Source organism: Balaenoptera acutorostrata, chromosome 4 (genome assembly GCF_949987535.1).
Source record: "Balaenoptera acutorostrata chromosome 4, mBalAcu1.1, whole genome shotgun sequence".
Lineage (NCBI taxonomy): Eukaryota > Metazoa > Chordata > Mammalia > Artiodactyla > Balaenopteridae > Balaenoptera > Balaenoptera acutorostrata.
Genome location: NC_080067.1, coordinates 48,446,339 through 48,469,127, shown reverse-complemented (window position 1 = coordinate 48,469,127; position 22,789 = coordinate 48,446,339). Strand labels below are relative to the sequence as shown.

Here is a 22,789-nt window from a genome sequence, read left to right as displayed (position 1 = left end):
GTAAATAAATAGCAGTTTGATGAGTTAAAGGAATGAATTATGATTCTCTCTTTTCCAGTGGGAATGATTCAGAAATGATTAATACATTTTCTAAAATTATGCAGTTAGACGGTGACAAAAAAGTGCTCAATCATAATTGCAAAACTTACCTTTTTACCATGGTATCATGCTGAATTTTAGTATAATAGAAGTTAAATCATCCTTAAACTGAGATAAACTGGTACCATTGTTCCTCTTAGTTTGGAAAGAGAGCTCAACTTAAATCCTGATAACGATAAACATGACCTACGAGAAAGCCAGAGTCTACCTAGCTGGGCTGATAACTAAGTAACCAAAGTTAACACTTTATACTTCCAAGAGGGAGTACAGAGTTCTCTAGTCTTATATGAATAACCATGGATCAACTGGCTCACCTGAACAATGCTAGCCCACTAGTCCACAGTGTCTCTGTGCTCTACTTATCTAAGCCTTGTAGACCTTGGACACATCACATGATCAAACCACCTTGTCCAAACATTAAGCATGACGCTCACCTATCTTTACTGCAAAGTACTGATTTCACAAGACAAACTTTATTCCCTTTCAGAGGCTATAAATGACTAATTATATTCACCAAATAAATTAAAATTGCCTACAGTCAGTTTATTTACCACTGTGAATTCTGAGTTTTCAGTGTTTACATGAAAATGTCCACCCTAGCTCCATCAAGTTTCTATCTGTTTCAGGACAGGTTAGGAAATTGTTCACAAATAATAACATTTTCATTACAAAAGAGCTCAATCTAAGTGAGTCTACAGATTAGGTTAGGGATGTTCCATACAATTCTAAAGTTACATAAAAAAGCTATATATAAAAAGTTACATTAAAAAGTTATATATTAAAACACATTTCCAGAGAAAAGCGTTCACAGTTCTCATATTGTACCTCTTTATTCCATGGCATTTTACTTTATTCCATGGTTTAATGACTAGTTGCTAAAAAAACTAGTCAAAGATAAGATTAAGCAGGAACTATCATGAAATGACAAAGAAAATTGAGAGGATTTAAAACCTAAAATATTTATTAAATACTGTCAAATTCACCTCTATAGGTGTTGGACTATTTTAGATTCCAAATGTAATGTCTGAGAATATCTGTTTCCTCAAAACTTTGCCAGATGGGTTTTTTCTCACATGTTTTCAGTTTTGTTTGTTTTTTGCTTGTTTTTTTTCCAGTCTGATAGACAATAAAGGTATGTCAGTTTAGTTTTAGTTTGTATTATTTGTAAGTTTGGCATCTTAAGTTTTTAGGCCATTTATATATTTTTCTTTGTGAATTATCTGTTCATGAATTGGCAATATTTAATAATGCTGCATATGCATTTACCCTTTGACTTAGTAATCTTCTTTTAGAAACTTATTGTTTACTTTTAAAAATATCAAAATACATGCATGCATTTTATATACATAATGCCATATATTCATACATACAAATGCAAAAGGTTTCTCATTGAGCCTTTAATTTTAATAACAAAATATTGCAAGCACAGGAACAGGCAAGGATTTATTCTCTCACCACTGTTATTCAAACTTGTATGGAAAGTCTCAGCTACTGCAATAAGAAAAGGAAAAGAAAAAAAAAAAAATATATATATATACATACACATATTAGAAAAGAAGAAATAACACTTTTTATTTGCAAAAGACATGATTATCTGTGTAAAATATCTCGCTTACCCCCAAAAATACACACAGATATTCCTGGAACTAATAAGCAAGTATAGCAGGGTTGCAGGATACAAGGTTAATATACAGAAGCCAATTATTTTTCTATATACCAGCAGTGAACAATTACAATCTAAAATTAAAATACCATTTACTGAATCATCAAAAAGTAAGCATAAATCCAGCAAAACATGTATAGAATTGATATATGAAAAACTACACAATACTTCTGAAAAGAAACAAAGAAGATCTTCTGTGTTTGTTGATTGGAAGACTCAATATTTTTAAGATGTCAATTCTTCCCAGCTTGATCCATAGATTCAATGCAAACTTCATCAAAATTTTAGCAAGGGATTTTGAAGATATCAATAAACTGATTCTAAAGTTTATATGGAGAGGCAAATATATAGAAGAGCCAAAACAATGTTAAAGAAGAACAAGGTTGAAGACTTACACTACCTGATTTCAAGACTTAATATAAAGCTACAACAATCAAGACAGTGTGATGATGAAATTAACACACAATTTAATGGAACAGAATAGAGAGCCCAGAAACATTCACACAAATGCAGTCAAAGGCAAGTCAAAGGAGCAAAGGCAAGTCAGTGGAGAAAATATATTCTTTTCAACAAATGGTGCTGGGAAAATTGGACATCCATATGCAAGTAACTGAAACTAGACACAGAACTTAAAATATTAACACACACACACACACGTACACACAAACTAAATAATAGACCTAAATGTAAAATGCAAAACTGTAAATCTAGGATAAAACAGGAGAAAAGATATGGGATCTTGAGATTGGTGATAAATTTTAAAATGTAAGAATAAAAGCATAATACATAAAAGAAAAAAATTGATGTTACAATTTTAATAAATATAAAATTTAAAACTTCTGCTCTACAAGTGACACTGTAAATTGAATGAAAAGACCGGTCATAGACTGGGAGAAATTATTTGCAAAGCACATATCTGATAAAGGACTTGTATCTAAACTCTATAAAGGATTTTTAAAACTCAACAATAAGAAGACATAATATAACCTGATTAAAAATGGGCAAAAGACATGAACAGATACTTTGCCAATTAATATATACAAATGGCAAATAGCCTGTGAAAAGATGCTCAACATAATTTGTCGTTAGAGAATTTGAAATTAAACATCAGTGAGATGCCATTAGCACCTGCTAGCAAGGCTAAAATCCCAAAACTCCAACAATACCAATTTCTGGCAAGAAATGTGGAGAACAGAAATGCTTATTCATTTGTGTGGGAATGCAAGAGTACAACTTTGGAAGACAGGTTGTAAGCTTCTTATAGAGCTAAACATTGTCTTATCATAAGAATTGGCTATTGCAGTCTATGTTTAGCATTTTCTACTTGTAAGTATTTACCCAATGACTTTGAAAACTTATGTACATACAAAAATCTGTATGTAAATGTTTATAACAGCTTTTTCCTTAATTGCAAAAACTGGAAACAAACACAATGTCCCTAATAGATAAATGGAAACATAAACTCTGTTACAACCATACAATGAAAAAGTATTCATCAACTTTAACAAATGAGCTATCAAGACATGAAAAGAAATGGGTGAATAAATGCATATTGCTAAGTAACTGAAACCAGTATGAAAAGGTTACATACTGTATGATTCGATTATGTGACATTCTGAAAAAGGTGACACTTCACAGTGAAAACATCACTGGTTGCCAGAGTATTGGAAGTGGGGGTTAAAAAGGTGGAACACAGGGGATTTGCAGGGCAGTGAAACTATATTATATGATATTATAATGGTAGATACATGACACAAGCATTTGTCAAAACCCATGAAACTTTACAGCATAAACAGTGAACCTTAATGAATGCAATTTAAAAAATATCATTTAGGAGGTCAGAGAATCCCACGTTGGAATGCTGAGTATGACAAAATAATCTAACTCTATTACAGATGTATAAAACAACCACACAGAAGGTGATGGGAAAAGAATGTGCTGACCTATATAATTTTGTAAATGAGCAGAGTCTGTAAGACTACAGGCAAAAGAAACTGTACATAAATATTATACATAAGTACTATACTTTATGAGGTTGTTTCCTGTGGTGGCATGGTTAAGATTCTGATAACATTATACATATATAATGGAATTGAACTCTTAATGTATGGATGGCAGATCATAGGAGTCAGGTTTGTTACTACTGGAGTGTAAGGTTACATATAAACATTGGGAATAGGCTAAGATGATACATAGAGTAATGGACTGGAGTTGGAGACATTATTATGAACTCTTGTTTAGGTTAATATAGATATCAGTGTTTACCTATAGAAAAACTTACAGATATGTGTCTATACATAGGTACTATGCACATATATATTTCTTAGATCTATAGGCTGAGAGGTCTTAGAAGCAATCATACCCCAGTAGCAATGAAAACACCTACTACTCAGATATTTGCTTCTAATATCATATGCCGATGAAAGGAACCACACTGATTGGGAAATGTCTAATTCTAGGACTAGGGCAAGAAATGTACAAGATGAACTTGAAGAATCTTATGATGACAGAGTAAGGAAGTGCTAAGAAAAAATATCACATTGATAGGGCATATGTCAAGGGACACAAGAGCCAACTGAAAGAGCTCCCAATGGCCAAATTGGGACAATTTTAGAAATAAAATAATGTAGCATTGATTTATAAACCAAAGGGTAAAATAAATATTCATGAGTCCATATAAATAAATGATCTGATAATTAAATAAATGTGGAAGAGTAGACAAATCTCTGGGTAGAAGTATTCTAAATAATTTACGTAGCTATTCCACTTTCAAGGAGATACAACAAAATTTCCACTCAAATGTGGGTATGCATAGTGACTTGCTTCCAAAGAATACAGTATGAAAAGGGGAGAAAAATAAAGAGCAACTTAACAGTGGAGAAACCTGATTAATGTTAATATCAACAGTGATAAGTTATATTAATAGTATGTACTCTTGATATGATATGATGAAAATTACAATTTATCTCTGTGGTCTTTCTCATAAAACACATAATCCCAATCTAATCACAAGAAAATCAATAGACAAATTCCACTTGAGGAACATTCTACAAAATACATGACCAGTTCCTCAAAACCGTCAAGAATCAGGAGAGCTGTCCCTACATTTTACAGGGCCATGGCCACTGTGGTCTGGTCAGTCCCATACACCAGAGGGGGATGTAGACATGTCCAAGAAGGCCCTCCACAGTGCCAGGCCCCTTGAGGCCCAGGGCCTGAGTCAGGGCCACACTTGCCCAGGTCTAAGAAGGTACTGTTCTCCGTGCTGGGGAGAACTTCAGCACTCCTCTCCACACTTTATTCCCCAACGTGGCAGAAGGATTTGGAATCATTTATTAAACAAAAAGTTTAAGGAGAACAATTAACCCTGTGGCTCTCTCTCAGGACCTAACAATTACAAGCCATGTAAATTCTCCTTTGGAAGAGGCCTGCAGGTGCCTCTAGGTGCTTTATTTGACCTAGAAGGTAACTTTAATTCAGGAGAAGAAAACTCTAAGCCCACTTTGAAAACTAAGCCATATTTTCTGATCTGGTTTTATGTTGATTTTTTACTCATAACTCTTGTGTCCATTTTTCAATTGGCTTAGAATTTAGAAGGTAAATATTGTTATTTTGTGTATGCAAAAACCCCAGTATTTAAAAGCAAATAGCACCTGTAAACTATAAAATGACACAAATAAAATTTATGGACAAAATCATGTACTCATGTATACCATGGTTTGAAATCATACAGACAAGGGTTAGGCAGGTTGCATGAATGTCTGGGTCAGGTTAAATATAAAACAGAGAGAGTGGCGGTGCCAATAAAGTATTGGTGAGTGCATGACCTGCATAAGAACATTCCCACTCACTAACTTTGACACTCTGTTAGTCAAAGAAAACATTTGGAAAATTGGCTTATCCTGGGGCTGCTAGAATGCATTTTCTTTGAGGTTAGAGATGGATAAAGAAGATTCTGAATGTCCTTTACTTATATATTTTGTGTTGAAATAGCATAAAGTTAATCATGGTAGGTCACATATTTTCAATTTTTTTCAACAATTTCTGATAGCTGTATCATTTCTAAGAATATCTAGTTTTATCTTGGAAAATTTGAAATCTCAGGTTTATCATTTTTAATTTTGTAATGTTTGTTTGCCCTAAGTAATAAATACTCTGTATCACAAAGTGCTTAGAACCTGTTGATTTCCAAGTTCTTTATTTACATATGTATGTACTACCTAAAATCCAAATGTGAACAGGAATATCATGTCAAACTTTTATTTACAACGTAAAAACCTGTGATGAAACTGATAGAAATTATTGATATGTAAGTGAAACTTAAGAGTAAACATTTTGGATTCAGTTTGAAATATAACTACATCTGAGTCATTATAAACAAAATAGCAATCATCTTCCTTGGGATGGTTTGAATAAACATTACTGAAGGTCAAAGATTTAATGGTAATCTTTCAAGTTCCTCAACAATTTTCTTATTCTTTGATTCAAATTTCATGGAATAGGCTTCCATATGTTCTTATATTACTAGGAAATAATGCTACTACATATTAGTGTTCAGGAATTTTGACACTATTAGACTACATTTTAACAGAAATTAATAAAATACAACACCAAAATGACATGTTTCTTCCTTTACACCCCAAACACAAATATACACATGAGCAGACACCCTACTACCCACATATGCAGAAGTATGCCTATACTTTCAGTTAATGGCACTCCTTACTTCTTTGTAAATTTGAAGCAGTCAGTAGAGAACTTCCACAGACTTCTAATACCATATCACCTCACCTTTCAGCATCAGAGCTACATCAGAGCTCCCTTCCTGCCTATTATCAAGGATGAACTTTACATGAATCTTTATCATTCCAGGCACTCGGTGATACTAAATCCCACCACATTTCAATATCTCACCCATGGATATTGCCTCCTGCAATGTTCTCCTCTTTCTCTCTTCTACATCAAAATTTCCTTTTTTACTGGATAATTCTCATTATCATTCAAACATTGCTTAATTTCTTCCATTAAAAAAAAGAGAAAGGTGGGCTTCCCTGGTGGCACAGTGGTTGAGAATCTGCCTGCCAATGCAGGGGACACGGGTTCGAGCCCTGGTCTGGGAAGATCCCACATGCCACGGAGCAACCGGGCCCGTGAGCCACAATTACTGAGCCTGCGCGTCTGGAGCCTGTGCTCAGTAACAAGAGAGGCCGCGATAGTGAGAGTCTTGCGCACCGCGATGAAGAGTGGCCCCCGCTTGCCACAACTAGAGAAAGCCCTCGCACAGAAACGAAGACCCAACATTTTTATCTATAAATAAATAAAATTAAAAAAAAATAATAATAATAAAAGAAAAGAACCGTGTGCTCTGACAAAAAAAAAAAAAAAGAGAAACCCTTCTCTTGATCACACATACCTTAATGAGATATCACTTTATTTTGCAATAATACTCCTCAAAAGAGTTCTCTATATTTGCTGCCTCCAATTCCTTTTTACCCATACTGTCTTAAATCCATTCTCCTCTGGCTTTCAGTCCCAGTACTCCAACCAAATTACTTTTATTATGAAAGCCAATGTTCTCCACACTGTTGAATCCAATGGTCAGTTTCCGGACCTAATTTTATTTGAGCTACCAGCAACATTTGGTATAGGTGATCATCTCCTATTCTGTAATTCATTTCTTCACTTGGTTTCCAAGATACCACACTTACTTTATTTTCTTCACACATTATTTGCACTCTTTCTTATACCTCTTTACTGGGCATAATTTCACTACAATCACCTTGCATACCCAGTTTCCCTTACTATTATCTACCTTTTTTCCATCTATTTGAAAATCGTCTTGTGACATACTATACTTATATATATTGTTGATTCTTTATTGTTCCTTATTAAACTAGTAAACTATAAGTCTATAAGTGCAGGGCTTTTAATTTTATTTTTTAGTTCATTGAGAAATCCCAAGCGCTTGGGACATAGTGGTTGCTCCAACAGTACTTAATGAGTAAACGGACAAAAAGTTCCCATGGCATAACTTCATTTATGTCACACTCTTATGAACCTGATTGCACCATTTAGCATTTCTTGAATTACTGTGTGTGTATATATTTATAATCTGCCTCATGATTATTTTTAGTGTACCTTAATGGTGATGTTTTTCCTATACTGTGTGAAACCATGCTCAACAAGAAACCCCAGAGCTGACTGTTTTCACCAGCTAGCTGCATTATATAAAAACAAACACATTCTGTGATGTATTTGTAGTTCACCTTTTTGGGGCTATTGATGTTATTTCTCATGGATTTTGGCTAAATATATATATGTATGTGTTTTGACTCATGCCTTGTTAAATTGAAAAAGCCTTTTCTATCTTTGTCCTCATTCTGTACCCATTTTTCTACAGATTTTTCATGTCACATAGTAGTCAAGTGTACACTCCAGAATTAAAGTGCTAGCTGAAATCCCAGCTCTCTCTTTACTAACTGTGTACCCTTGGACAAGCTATTCAGTATCTCTACGCCTCAGTTTCTGTATCTGGAAATTAAAGATAATAATTGTACATCTCATAGGATTTTTGTGAGTATTAAATAAGAATACTTATAACAGTGTCTGGCACATAGTAAGTGCTAACATTATGTGTCTCTCACATTTCTGCTAGAGTATCAAATTCTTGCTTCTTTCTAGCTTCTTCTCATAATATTTCTTTTTTTTCCCTGAGAGCACCTGATCAAAGAAAACATGTAAAAACTGAGTCTTCAGATTTTTAATGGTAGAATTCAATTTCTGCTTGATCATTTAAAGAAATGTCACTTATGCTTTTGTCATGCTATCGGTCACTGTCTCTATCTCTCACTCTCACTCTTGCTCTCACTGTGTCTCAAACGTATGCACTCTGTGTTTATCAAGGGTGGTTTTTCTTTGTTGTCCATATATTTTTCATCAAATAATTATTTTTTCAGGAACTTTCAGTAAAATTTTCAGGCAGAAAATTTTAGGTGGAGCCCTCCCCTTTTTGAATTTTACAATGGACACAAGTCTCTCAGTGCTAAGAAATGCGGGCACCTTGCCATTCCTGTGGAATATCCGCAAGCATCCTAAAAAGTTGTGGCTAAAGGCATTGTTTAATTACATCACATCCAATATTATAAGATTACATTTGTTAGTATAAAGCCACACCTCTGCAATGGTTTGGGGATTTCTGCAATCCTCTCTTAAGCGTAAGATGATAGTTGTATGGACTGCCTTATCCAAAGTGCAATGGTATCAGTAACTGCAAAGTTGACAACTCCCTTATTAATGAACTAAGAATGTTCTCTATAAGGAACCAAAATGTCTGAAAATCTTCCTACAATTAGAACTAATATTTGGTATTATTTTTATTCTCAGTTCTGTGAGTATCCTAAGAACAGCTTTGCAGTTTAAAATAATGGTATGCTGGAGCCAGCTCACGTGCTTTCAGATTTTTTATCTAGATTGTGATACCTAAAGTCTCAATATTTTCCTCATGAAGCAAATCTCTTCTCCACTTTATTGCGTGTGTTCTCTATCTGTCACAGTTCTTGATTGCAAACAGACACTGGTTCAAGCAGATTTAAGTGCAAAAGCAGTTTTAGTACTGAATCACTCAGAGTAATGCAGAGTAATGGAGAACCAGTCTTGGAAAACAGAAAAGAACAAAGAAGGGTTTAAATCACAGCTAAAGTCAAAACAAAACTTCAGAACCATTTGGGTAAGGACATCATTTCCACTGCTACCGAACACTTGTATTTCTGACTTCACTGTAGACAGGGCCAGCACAGGATAATGGGAGCTCCACAGGTTCTATGGCAATTGCTACTTCTGGAAATTAGATATCGCCTTTGCTGCTGATTCAGAGTTAATTCCCCACCCTCTATGCTGTTTTTTATCAAAATATTTCAGTTCAAAACCTAGGAATCTGGGTTTGATTTGCTAAGCAAGAAAGGCTGAGAAAATAAATATCTGGTCTTTCTTGCTTCCATAGTTGAAGGGGAACTCTACTAGCACCAGATTTCATGAAGTGATTAATTTCCCAAATATATGAAGGAGTTCAGAATAGATTACCAAAAATAATAATGTTTGATTCAATTTCTACTTGATATTTTGCCAATAAAATCAAAGTTTAAAAACTTAGAGCAAAAGATCATCTGCACCCTCACATTCATTGCAGAGTTATTCACAGTAGCCAAGGTATGGAAACAACCTGTGTCCATTAACTAATAAATAGATGAAGAAAATGTGACACATATATACAATGGAATCGTATTCAGTGTAAAAAGGAAGAAACATTTTTGACAACATGAATGAACTTTGAGGACATTATGCTAAGTGAAATAAGTCAGGTAGAGAAAGACAAATATTGTATGATCTCACAAGTGGAATCCAGGAGTCAATCTCATAAAAACAGAGAGTAGATTGGTGATTGCCATGGTGTGTGTGGGGGGAGGGGGGAAATGGGCAGATGTTGGTCACATGTTACTAACTTCCATTTATAAGATGAATAAATTCTGAGGATTTAATGTACAGCATGGTGACCATAGTTAACAAAACTGTATTGTATTCTTGAAAGTTAAAAGAGTGGATCTTAAACGTTCTCACCACACACAAACACAAAAATGGTAATTATGTGAGGTAATGGATGTATTAACTTATTAGTAATGTTACCGAATGCAAGTTCATGTACCTGACGCACAGTAAGGCCAAACAAACTGAAATGTCAGAGTCTGGAGCAGAGAAAGGTTTATTGCAGGGCCATGCAGAGATGGGTGGCTTGTGCCCCCAAATCCCTGAACTCTCTGAAGGGTTTCAGCAAGGCATTTTTAAAGGTAAGATGAGGGAGGGGCGTGGTTAGTTGTTGCAAACTTCTTGGTGTCAGAATCCCTTGTTCTTGTGGCTGTCCAGGTAGATCAGGTCAGGATATTCCTGTAAACCTCCAACAAGACAAATGTTGTTCTCTGTTCTGCAACTTTTTATCTCTATATGAATAGACTCTCAAAGGTCAGAGCCTTGAGAATAGGCTACCCTGTATATTTCAGGCTACAGGCAGGCAACATTCTTTTACAAAAGGTACAGAGCCAGCATGACTAAGCACAGGCAACAGAGCACAAAGGTTAAAGTAAAAGGAACAGATCTAATATGGGGTCAGATTTGTTCTTCCCTATTACAATAATATTTTATCATGATTACCACAATAATCTTATGATAATCATATCACAATGTATTTCATAGATCAAATCGTCGCATTGTACACTTTAAAATTACACATTGATATATGTCAATTTTATGTCAGTAAAGCTGGGAAAAAACCCTTAGACCAGTATTTTTTAATCTGGCTATAAAATAATACATTTTCACTATTAAATATTCAAACACCTGCACCTAGAGAAAACTACTGCTAACATTTTGATGAACATGTTTTCGGATATTTCTCTATATGCTCATGTAATATGTAACCTTTATTACTAACCTAGCATCAGTTTCTAGTAAAACAGAGTCCTTTCTGAAAAATGAATCTATCCCTTCTCCATGCAGTCATGTGCTATAAGAGGGACTGATACAACACTCAGCTTCAATTTGAGGTATGAATGATGTAAAAGTGACCCAATCTACATTTCCAGGGAATAGTCCAGGAAGGACATATACAGTATAATTTTTTTTAAAGTCTGCTTAAAATTCTAGGAAAGTTTCTCTTTGGTTTTAAGATAGTGAGCCATTGTAAAACATTATATATAGACACGAGAAAGATGAATATAGCACTGATTGCAATTGGCAGCCATTCTACAACCAAAATAGAAAAAGTTCTAGAATGACGTTGACAAAGAAGAAAGGAAAGGAAAATCAATGAAAAAATCTGAGCCCATGAAAATATTATTAAACTGCTGGATCAAACAAAAACTGAAACTTTGGGACTCCTTTGAATATTATCAAATCCATTACCTTGTGGCATAATTTACTTTTGGTTAGATTCTCTACTGTTTGCAGCTCAAAGAGCTTTGGCAAATAGAGCAAAGTAAAATAAACAGAAAATCATACAATACATATATTTACAATATTTAAACCTTTTAAGTTACTCTTCCCACCTCTTAATAGATATATTAGTAGATTGATTTAAAAATTCATAGTTTCAGCTTTTATGAATGTTTAGTAATGCATAGTATAGATGTATGTTATTTTATTTTATTTCAGCATGTGCTTATTACTGACTGTCTAAAATATTTAGTGTTTTGTTTTGTTCTGTTACTATAGTAAATGCTGTAGTGGCAAAATCTTGGCATGCCCCTTTGTGCATAATCATAATTATATTAACTGTAGAATGATTGCTAAAAGTATGACATGTAAGTCAACCAATATACATATTTTAAATGTTCAAATCTATAGCAATACTGCCCTCCATAATTTTATAATGACTCATATTCGTGTGTTTGTAAAAATATTTATTTCTCCACATGCTCATTCAGACTTGGGATTAAAAATTTGTTAAGCATTCCAATCTAAGAGGATAAAATATTACATCTCTCTCTCTCTTTTTTAGTTTTTAATTTCTTTCATTGCCTGTAGAAGCCAATGTGATGTTTTACATTTCTTTACGAACATTACTTCTTTTATAAAATGCTTCTTTATGCCTTTTACCTGTTTGCTCTTTGGGGTGTTCATCTTATTTCTTGTTGATCTGTAAGTGCTCAGTATATATTAGTTATATTAACACTGTATTTCAGGACTTGAAAAGATTCTCTTTCATGTATAAATGTGTTAATTGCTGCTTTATATAAATATTAATTTTCATGTAGCCAAATCTATTAATCTTTCTTTTACGGTTTATAGTTACTGTCACGCTTAGTTTATTACATTTTAGTGTATGATTTTCTTCTTCTAAAATGTGATTCTCAACTGTTTTCAGTCCACTGGCATTTAAATGGGATTGAAAATTCTCTATCATCCCAATGCAAATCAAATGAACACTAAAAAAGTAAATGTTAATTACCAGAATTAAAAAGGATATATTGTTAATTTATCATAGGGAAATATGCAATAAGTTTATGATGTGGAAAGATAAGACTATTCATATGTACCCTACATAAAATATGTTCAAAGTAAATAATTTGCAATTCACAGATCAGAGTAACATAATATCTTCACTTTTGTTTGAAGGTCTTAAATGCATATTCTTGTTATGTTTCAGTATTACCTTAACATAATTCTTACTAGGTACATATATTTCTGTCTCTTAAAATAAAGAAGTATTTGCCACAAGTTTATATAATTAATATCAATCTTGGTAGGTATGAAGGTGTATTAATATAAAAGACTTGACTTGTGAGCTTTCAAATATCATTTGTAATTACATGATATTTTCTTGCAATAAAAGAAAACAATAAAAGAATAAATTATTCAAGATTATTTAGATTTATTTTAAATAATCCTTTGACCTTTTCTCAATTACCTGCTTATCTCCAGTGTATAGGGTATGCTTAATCATTATTTGTTAAATAAATGAAAGTGCGTCTTCTAGGTAACAGATTACAATGGAAATAATAGACATTAATCTAATAAATTTACCTAAGCAACAAAAACTATTTTTAAACACTAATTATGTGGGATCGTTGGGGCAATAGCCCCAGTGTGAATGAAATATCTTAAAACTGAGCTGGTTGTTGTCCTAATTTCAAGATCTCCTATATCATAGGCTCTCTAAGGCTGCTCTATTCATATATACATACACACTACAATATTATACACACTGCTTTTTTACCTTTGGTTTGCTTATTTTTAGAAGTTACAGTGCTGATACCTGTTCTACTTGTTGCTTTTAATCTCTCATACGCTATTCTCTACTTACCCTATTATTATTATCTCTTTCTGATGTTAACATCACTTCCAAATTTCATTTTCTACTAACTCCAACTTCTCCTTCAATTAGGGCAACTATCTGTGTATTCTACATACTTGCTATCTTTTATATGCTGAATATTGTTTTATTTTCATGAGGTCAAAATGTAAAGATGGGACTTGTAGTTCAGCCATGACATGTAAACAGCTTAGAAGTCCTGTGGGCACAAGATAAAAGCTGAACATACTGAAAATCAAAGTTTTCCTTAGACATCAGAAAATTGAGATTGCACGGCAAATCGCCACCTCAAAATCTGGAGAGACAGGCTACTACAGAGAAACACAGCTAACCTGGAACAGAAGCTGCCAGAGCCATAAACTGGTAGGACACTTAAATGATAATTTTGATGAATTGCTGGAAGCCAAATTTGGACTCTTTTGAGAGTGAGAAACTCCTGGAGGAATACAGTCTTAGAGGGGGCTCTCACACTTTTTTGGGGTTTTAGCTCTAGGAACCCACAAGTTCCTCACACTGAGCAGCTAAGAAAACTTACCTCCTGTCTTCGGCAAGAGGTAAAATAACCATTGTGAAATAGGCCAAGTGTACACTCCATATAAGGCCTGCTCTCCAGTGAAAAAACTTGACCAGCGCCTTAGCCCACATAGGCAGGGGTATAATTACTTAACACAAACACTCACTAGCCTTTCAACCTCACATAAGTGGGAGTGAAAAAAAAGATAAGAACCACTTGTGAAGGTCACTGTCAACCTACACAGGCCCACTAAAAGACTGAGATTTAATCAAAAAATGATAGAAAAATTACCTTCTCAATTCCTTAGTACCACTTGAACAGGGCTTCAGTATAATAACAGGGAATTATAGCTGGAAATGATGCAAGGCATACAGAATCTTTAGAAAAACATTTTTAGGGAAACACAAAGTCAACAAAGAAGATAAAAAACTTGACACCTACTGTTATAATAAACATTAAACACAGCTCAACTCCTAGCCAGCTTCATATAAATCTCACACTAAAGGTCTATTTGCTTCAGTTCCTATTACTTGATGTGTCATGTCCAGCTTTCAACAAAAAATTACAAGTCATGATAAAAGTCAGGAAATGGCACAGAATGAAGACACAGAGCAAGTGTCAGAACTGGATTCAGATATGACACAAAGTTTGGAATTATCAGACAGAGAGTTTAAGATAATTATGTTACTATATTAAAAACTCTAATGTGAAAGGTAATCAATTTGCAAGTACACATGTGTAATATAAAAAGAGAAATGGAGACTCTAAGAATCAAAATGAATGATAAAAAATCAAAAACAATGTAACAGTGTGAGTTATATGAGTTTAATTAATAAGAGATATGTACGCCTAGCTCATGTACTCCAATTAACTTATTAAGTGAGATTTTTTTTGGTATAAAAATGCTTTTATATTCTTTAAGACATTACTTAAAGCTTTTATATCAAAGTCAGGAGGTTCTACCATCATGTTAACATATTGGTACTCATGCCTGCAATTTTAGCCACCTAGGATGTAACAGCTTTGCTTGACAAACTACACACTCTCCCATAGTTACAAAAGTATATTAAATATGTATCCTGTGTGTGTGTCTATGTATAAAGTAGAGCATGCAACAATGATAATATTAGGTTTTTAGGCTTTGGGACATACAAATGAGGGAAAAAACAAGACATAAAGCTTTCAGAAACTACAAACTACAATTTAAAAACTGCTCTTCTAATAAATAATGTATGAAAATCAAGAATACATGTGGAATATGTGTTTCAGATTTATGCAGATCTCATACTCTGCATAAAGTTATATAAAATAATTTTATTTTTAATAATAAAAAGATTACTTTTTTTGAAAGTAGATACTCTTTACTAGTTTATTGAATTTAAAAAATTGAAGATTCCTCATTTGTGTGTGTGTGTGTGTTAAATTCTGCTTTATAACAAAGTGGATCATCTATACATATACATATATCCCCATATCTCCTCCCTCTTGTGTCTCCCTCCCAACCTCCGTATCCCACCCCTCTAAGTGGTCATAAATCACTGAGCTGATCTCCCTGTGCTACGTGGCTGCTTCCCACTAGCTATTTATTTTACATTTGGTAGGGTATATATGTCCATGCCACTCTCTCACTTCATCCCAGCTTCCCCTTCCCCTTCCCCGTGTCCTCAAGTCCATTCTTTACATCCGCATCTTTATTCCTGTCCTGCCCCTAGGTTCTTCAGAACCATTTTTTTTTCTTTTTTTTAGATTCCATATATATGTCTTAACATACAGTATTTGTTTTTCTCTTTCTGACTTACTTCACTCTGTAGGACAGACTCTAGGTCCATCCACCTCACTACACATAACTCAATTTTGTTTCTTTTTATGGCTGAGTAATATTCCAATGTATATATGTGCCACATCTTCTTAATCTATTCATCTGTCGATGGACACTTAGGTTGCTTCCATGTCCTGGCTATTGTAAATAGAGCTGCAATGAACATTGTGGTACATGACTCTTTTTGAATTATGGTTTTCTCAGGGTATATGCCCAGTAGTGGGATTTCTGGGTCATATGGTAGTTCTATTTTTAGTTTTTTAAGGAACCTCCATACTGTTCTCCATAGTGGCTGTGTCAATTTACATTCCCACCAACAGTGCAAGAGGTTTCCCTTCCCTTTTCTCCACACCCTCTCTGGCATTTATTGTTTGTAGATTTTTTGATGATGGCCATTCTGACTGCTGTGAGGTGATACCTGATTGTAGTTTTGATTTGCGTTTCTCTAATGATTAGTGATGTAGAGCATTCTTTCATGTGTTTGTTGGCAAACAAAGTTTTCTGTGATTAAAAATCTTCCAACAAACAAAAGCCCAGGACCAGATGGCTTCACAGGTGAATTCTATCAAACATCTAGAGAAACTCTAACACCTAACATTCTCAAACTCTTCCAAAATATAGCAGAGGGAGGGACACTCCCAAACTCATTCTACAAGGCTACCACCACCCTGACACCAAAACGAGACAAAGATGTCACAAAGAAAGAAAGCTACAGGCCAATATCACTGATGAACATAGATGCAAAAATCCTTAACAAAATACTAGCAAACAGAATCCAACAGCACATTAAAAGGATCATACACCATGATCAAGTGGGCTTTATCCCAGGAATGCAAGGATTCTTCAATATATGCAAATCAATCATGTGATACACCATATTAACAAATTGAAGGAGAAAAACCATATATCATCTCAATAGATGCAGAAAAAGCTTTCAACAAAATTCAACACCCATTTATGATAAAAACCCTCCAGAAAGTAGGCATAGAGGGAACTTTCCTCAACATAATAAAGGCCATATATGACAAACCCACAGCCAACATCATTCTCAATGGTGAAAATCTGATACCATTTCCTCTAAGATCAGGAACAAGACAAGGTTTTCCACTCTCATCACTATTATTCAACATAGTTTTGGAAGTTTTAGCTACAGCAATCAGAGAAGAAAAAGAAATAAAAGGAATCCAAATCGGAAAAGAAGAAGTAAAACTGTCACTGTTTGCAGATGACATGATACTATACATAGAGAATCCTAAAGATGCTACCAGAAAACTACTAGAGCTAATCAATGAATTTCGTAAAGTAGCATGATACAAAATTAATGCACAGAAATCTCTTACATTCCTATACACTAATGATGAAAAATCTGAGAGAGAAATTAAGGAAACACACCTATTTACCATTGCAAAAAAAAGAATAAAATACCTAGGAATAAACCTACCTAAGGAGACAAAAGACCTGTATGCAGAAAACTATAAGGCACTGATAAAAGAAATTAAAGATGATACAAACAGATGGAGACATATACCGTGTTCTTGGATTGGAAGAATCAAATGTGAAAATGACTATACTACCCAAAGCAATCTACAGATTCAGTGCAATCCCTATCAAACTACCAATGGCATTTTTCACAGAACTAGAACAAAAAATTTCACAATTTGTATGGAAACACAGAAGACCCCGAATAGCCAAAGCAATCTTGAGAAAGAAAAATGGAGCTGGAGGAATCAGGCTCCTGGACTTCAGACTCTACTACAAAGTTACAGTAATCAAGACAGTATGGTACTTGCACAAAAACATAAATATAGATCAACGGAACAGGATAGAAAGGCCAGAGAAAAACCCACACATATATGGTCACCTTATTTTTGATAAAGGAGGCAAGAATATACAATGGAGCAAAGACAGCCTCTTCAATAAGTGGTGCTGGGAAAACTGGACAGCTACATGTAAAAGAATGAAATTATAACACTCCCTAACACCATACACAAAAATAAACTCAAAATGGATTAAAGACCTAAATGTAAGGCCACATACTATAAAACTCTTAGAGGTTAACATAGGCAGAGCACTCTATGACATAAGTCACAGAAAGATCCTTTTTGACCCACCTCCTAGAGAAATGGAAATAAAAACAAAAATATACAAATGGGACCTAATGAAACTTAAAAGCTTTTGCACAGCAAAGGAAACTATAAACAATACGAAAGACAACCCTCAGAATGGGAGAAAATATTTGCAAATGAAGCAACTGACAAAGGATTACTCTCCAAAATTTACAAGCAGCTCATTCAGCTCAATATCAAATAACAAACAACCCAATCCAAAAATGGGCAGAAGACCTAAATAGACATTTCTCCAAAGAAGAAGATCCCTCATTTTTAAGACCTTTTTACAGAAAGTAGCATTTCTAACTGACAGATCTGGAAATTAGCCTGACTTGGACAAACTATGGATTCAACATGCAGATGAGATTTCCTCCTACTGTTAACTTGCCCTGGATTTGATACCCACCCTCAAAAGAATCCTATAAAAAACTGCTTCAAAGTGCCTTTGAAATTGCAGTAGTGCAGCAAAACCACAAGTAAACAGCGGCCTGTTAACCTGTTATTTCAAATACAGACTGAAAAGCCAACAGGCATTTTTTTGTGCAATTTTTTTAAAAACATCGTTAAGTTGATATATCAAATCTGCACAGCGCTGTCCCTTCACAGAAGGCAAGAAAGTGCCAGCACATCATGTGGGAGGCCGTCCTTGGTGCTGTAGGCTGTGAAAGTGGGCCTCCTTCAGGGCCTGGTTGATGTGGAAGTAAGGGCCTTGGCACAGTGTGGATCGCCCCGGCTGGCGCGGGGGGGGGAGGGGGGTGGGAGGGGAACGGGTGGGGGGTGGGAGGGGGACGGGTGGGGGGGTGGGAGGTGGGAGGGGGACGGGTGGGGGGGGCTGGGGCGCGTGGGGGCTGGACCGGGCGGTGGGGTGGTTTAAGCTGCTCTCCAGCCCGCTGGCCTGGCCCGGGCTCTTGATGCTGCTGCTGCTGTTCCCGCCACTGTCACTGCTTGAAGACCGTGTCCCAGGAATCGTGAAAGACAGGGTTTCTACTCTCCTTTTGGTCTCTGGGGGGAGATGGTGGTCTTCTTCACTGCCTTTCCTTCTCCTTTTCCTGGTGCGGAGGCGCTCACTCACGGCAGACGATGGAGGCCAGCGACGCGGCGCCGCTCCGCGAGGAGAGGGAACAGAGAGTTTTGCGTTTCGGCGGCCGCCACGCACTCCCCCTCGCGCCTTGGCTCTCGCCGCGGCTCTGGTGGAAGCTTCCGGCCAAAAGATTGCTCTTTTGCTTTGAATTATGTATGCTGCCTTTTTGCCTTCTGAATATACCCCACTTTGAACTAATATATAGTTGTAAGTAAATCCAAGTTCTATGGTAGAAAATTCTTAGACATTTCAGAAGATAATACAACCCCAAATATTTTTAATCCATTAATTTAATTCATCCCTCAATTTACTACTTTACTAATAGTTTATTCCTTTATTTAACAAAAAGGTATATTTGAGGCATGACTGTGTAACTGGCCCCTGCACACGAACTGAATAAAATATAATCCTTGTGCTTGTACTTAGAGACTCAGGAGAATCTTTGTATAACTCAAGTTTCTTATTTATAGAAATCAATTCTAGTTAACCTAGTAGCAATGAATTTAAAACATAGCTCAAATATTTGTATAGTTCAAATAATGCTTGGGAAATGAGCAGGAACAGATAGTCTGATCCACAACAGATCCACAACAGATCATACTAAAATAAGTGTTGGGTTGGAATGCCATCATTACTGCTGCTGATGACGGAGGACCACTGTTGACATTACTCCCAGAGAACCTGGATGCTGTCATCACTATTTCTGGTCCTGCTGGCACAGCTGCTACTGGGCACTGGGTGCTCCTGATGATGAAATGAACGTTAAAGAGTCTTGCATCAGCCTTTACAAACTGAATTCAGGAAGATAGCGTTATGTGTGACTCAATACTTTCTCTCCTTCACTCACTTCACATCTAATCTTCCGGAAAATCTGTTCTCTTTAATTTTAAAATAAATGCATTATATGGCCACATTTCACTATGCCCACTGTACCCCAATCCAAGCATGCCGTGGTCTCTTGTCTAGATTACAGTAAATTTCCTCCTGCTTTCACTCTACTCTCTGTCCTCAAGGGTGCGACTAGGGTGATCCTTTTAAATCATAAATCAAACCGTTTCACTCTTCTGCTCAAACCTTTCCAATGTCTTGCTATTTCACTCAGAGGAAACCACAAATCAGCAAAACTCATTGAATGGCTAGGTACAAGCACCTGAGTAATCTGACTTCCTGTTAATTCCTCACCCTGCTTCAGTCCTACTGGCCTCCGCTATTCCTTCATAAAGGCAGATACGCTCCACTTTAGTGGAGCATTCACTTGCTAGTGACTAGCAAGCATTCACTTGCTAGTCCCTCTGCAGAAAGGCTCTTCCTCAGATACCCACATGACTAACTCCCTCTTCTTCCTCAAGTCTCTACTGACTACCCCATTTCCAAATGCAATCTGCCCTCTCCCCCTGGCATTCCCAATCCACTCAACCCAACTCTATTTTATCCCAAGGAAAACATCAACTTGCAATTTACTCTTTTATATGTATTTTTCTACTATTTGTCTCCCCTCCTTACTTTCCACCAGAAAAATAACCTATACTAGGGTACGGGTTGAGGAAAAGGGAGGAATGAATAAGCAGATCACAGATGATTTTTAGGGCAGTGAAACTGTTCTGTATGATAAAATAATGGTGGATACATGTAAGTATATATTTGTCAAAACCAACAGAAAGTGTAGCACCAAGAACGAACCCTAATGTAAACTATGGACTTTGGGTAAAACTGATGTGTCAGTGTAGGTCCATCAAGTGTAACAAATGTTCTACCCTGGTGTGGGGTTGCTAGTGGCAGATTGTGTCAATGTGTATATGGTAGTTCTCTGTATTTCCTGTTTAATTTTCCTGTGAACCTGAAGCTGCTTTGAAAATAGAGTCTATTAGAAAAACCCTCTAAAAAGGAAATAATTAACACAAATATAACTGAAAATAGATTAGTATCCAGAATATATCAAGAATTTCTAAATGTAAATTTAAAAAGATAAACCACCAAATCAAAAAATTAGGACATCAAAAAAATTCCAAGGAAATATGAATGGATACAAAAATATGCTATATCTCAAAAGGAGAATGTGAATCAAAATCATGTTTTCTAAAGTGAATTTTCATGTAATTCACACATTGAAAATAACATTCATAGTAATTATAATAATTAAAGTATATGGAACAATGGGACCTAGTTTATACTTCTGGTGATGTTTAAAATGATACAGCTGTTTGACATAACAATGTGAGTATCTGAAGTGTTACCTGACAGTCTGTCTTTAAAATTCCTTGAAGTATCTTTGCATTTTTCTCTCATTAGGCATAGTTACCTTGAAGAATGTTTCCTGGCCCCACTGAGAAGAGGCTAAGAGGAAAAACCCAAGTCCATACATCAGAAATTATTAGAGTCTCACAGGGGTATATAATCTTCCTTTCATTCAATGAGTTCTGAGTCTCTAAATTCACACATTTCTAGGAAATGTGTTAGGCACTATGACTCAAAATCTGTTTATAGGATTTTATTTTACACACATAAACACACCATATATATATGTATATGTGTGTGTATATATGTACATATACGTATGTGTGTGTAAATATACATGCAAATATATTTTTCAGTTATACAATCAAAAGTAAAATGTAATTAAAATAAAGATGACCTTTGAGAAACTGCCCTGTATTTCAGTCCTCAGGGTCATGAACAATTAGCATAAACCTACAAAAATTCCTTAAGGCATACCATCTTGATGACTATGCTAGATCTGAAATCTATCCTGACAACCATACCCATTTTGTCTCTTGAGCTCTGTGCCACTATTTGATCTCTGCTTCCTTGGGGTCATCTCACTCCCTTAATTGCAGTTGAATTGAATCCATTTCAACCACAGAAAATTCTACCAGCATCTATATTCTATACAAAATTGCCACAAAAATCACTTGTCAAAGATGATGACACGCCTCCTCAAAGTATATCCCTTGCCCTTGGTGGAGAAAGTGTCCTTTGGGCCCTTCCAGGGGATTTTTAGGGAGTGGATGGTCCATGTTAAATTCACTCCAGCATTTTTCTTTCTGTCAAAATTGTTTCACGTTCCTTCTCAAAATAGTACTTGGATTTGCTGGCATTTTCATTCAATTTATCATTGTCTATCAGTGCCACCTGGTCAATTGTGTGGCCCACTCACAGCTGTTATGTTACCATAGTGAATCTAGAAACTCTAGCAGATAGATTGATATTAATTCAGCCACTCTGTAATTATGTACTCAGAATACCTCCTATCTACAGTCCGCAGATTTTCTATAATATAAATACTAATGTAAATTATGAAAATGAAACACTGAAAATCTTTTGGTATAATGCCTCTTTTCAAAGTTGTCTTTAATTGACAATCCCCAGAGGATTTTCAGCTGCTACCTAATTCAGTGTTTCTCAACATTGGCTGTTTCAAAATCAGCTGGGGAGATTTAAAGATTCCTAATGTCCAAGTCATTCCCCAAACTAATTGCATTGGTATTCCTGGGGAGGAACTCTGGCATCAGGATTTTTTAAAGCTCCCGGGCAATTCCAATGCATAGACAAGGTTGAGAAATACTCCTTTCTTTACTGAGCCAAACTTGAGTCCCTTTGCCCACATGCAGTAAAGCCAATCTACTGACACCAGGTTGTGGTGATGGA

The 22,789-nt window shown here is 35.5% G+C and overlaps 1 pseudogene; it reads right to left on the bottom strand.

Annotated features, from left to right (window-relative positions):
- Positions 1–18,691: 18,691 nt before the first annotated feature.
- On the bottom strand, positions 18,692–21,907 carry LOC103007794 (protein FAM104A-like; annotated as a pseudogene).
- Positions 21,908–22,789: the final 882 nt, after the last annotated feature.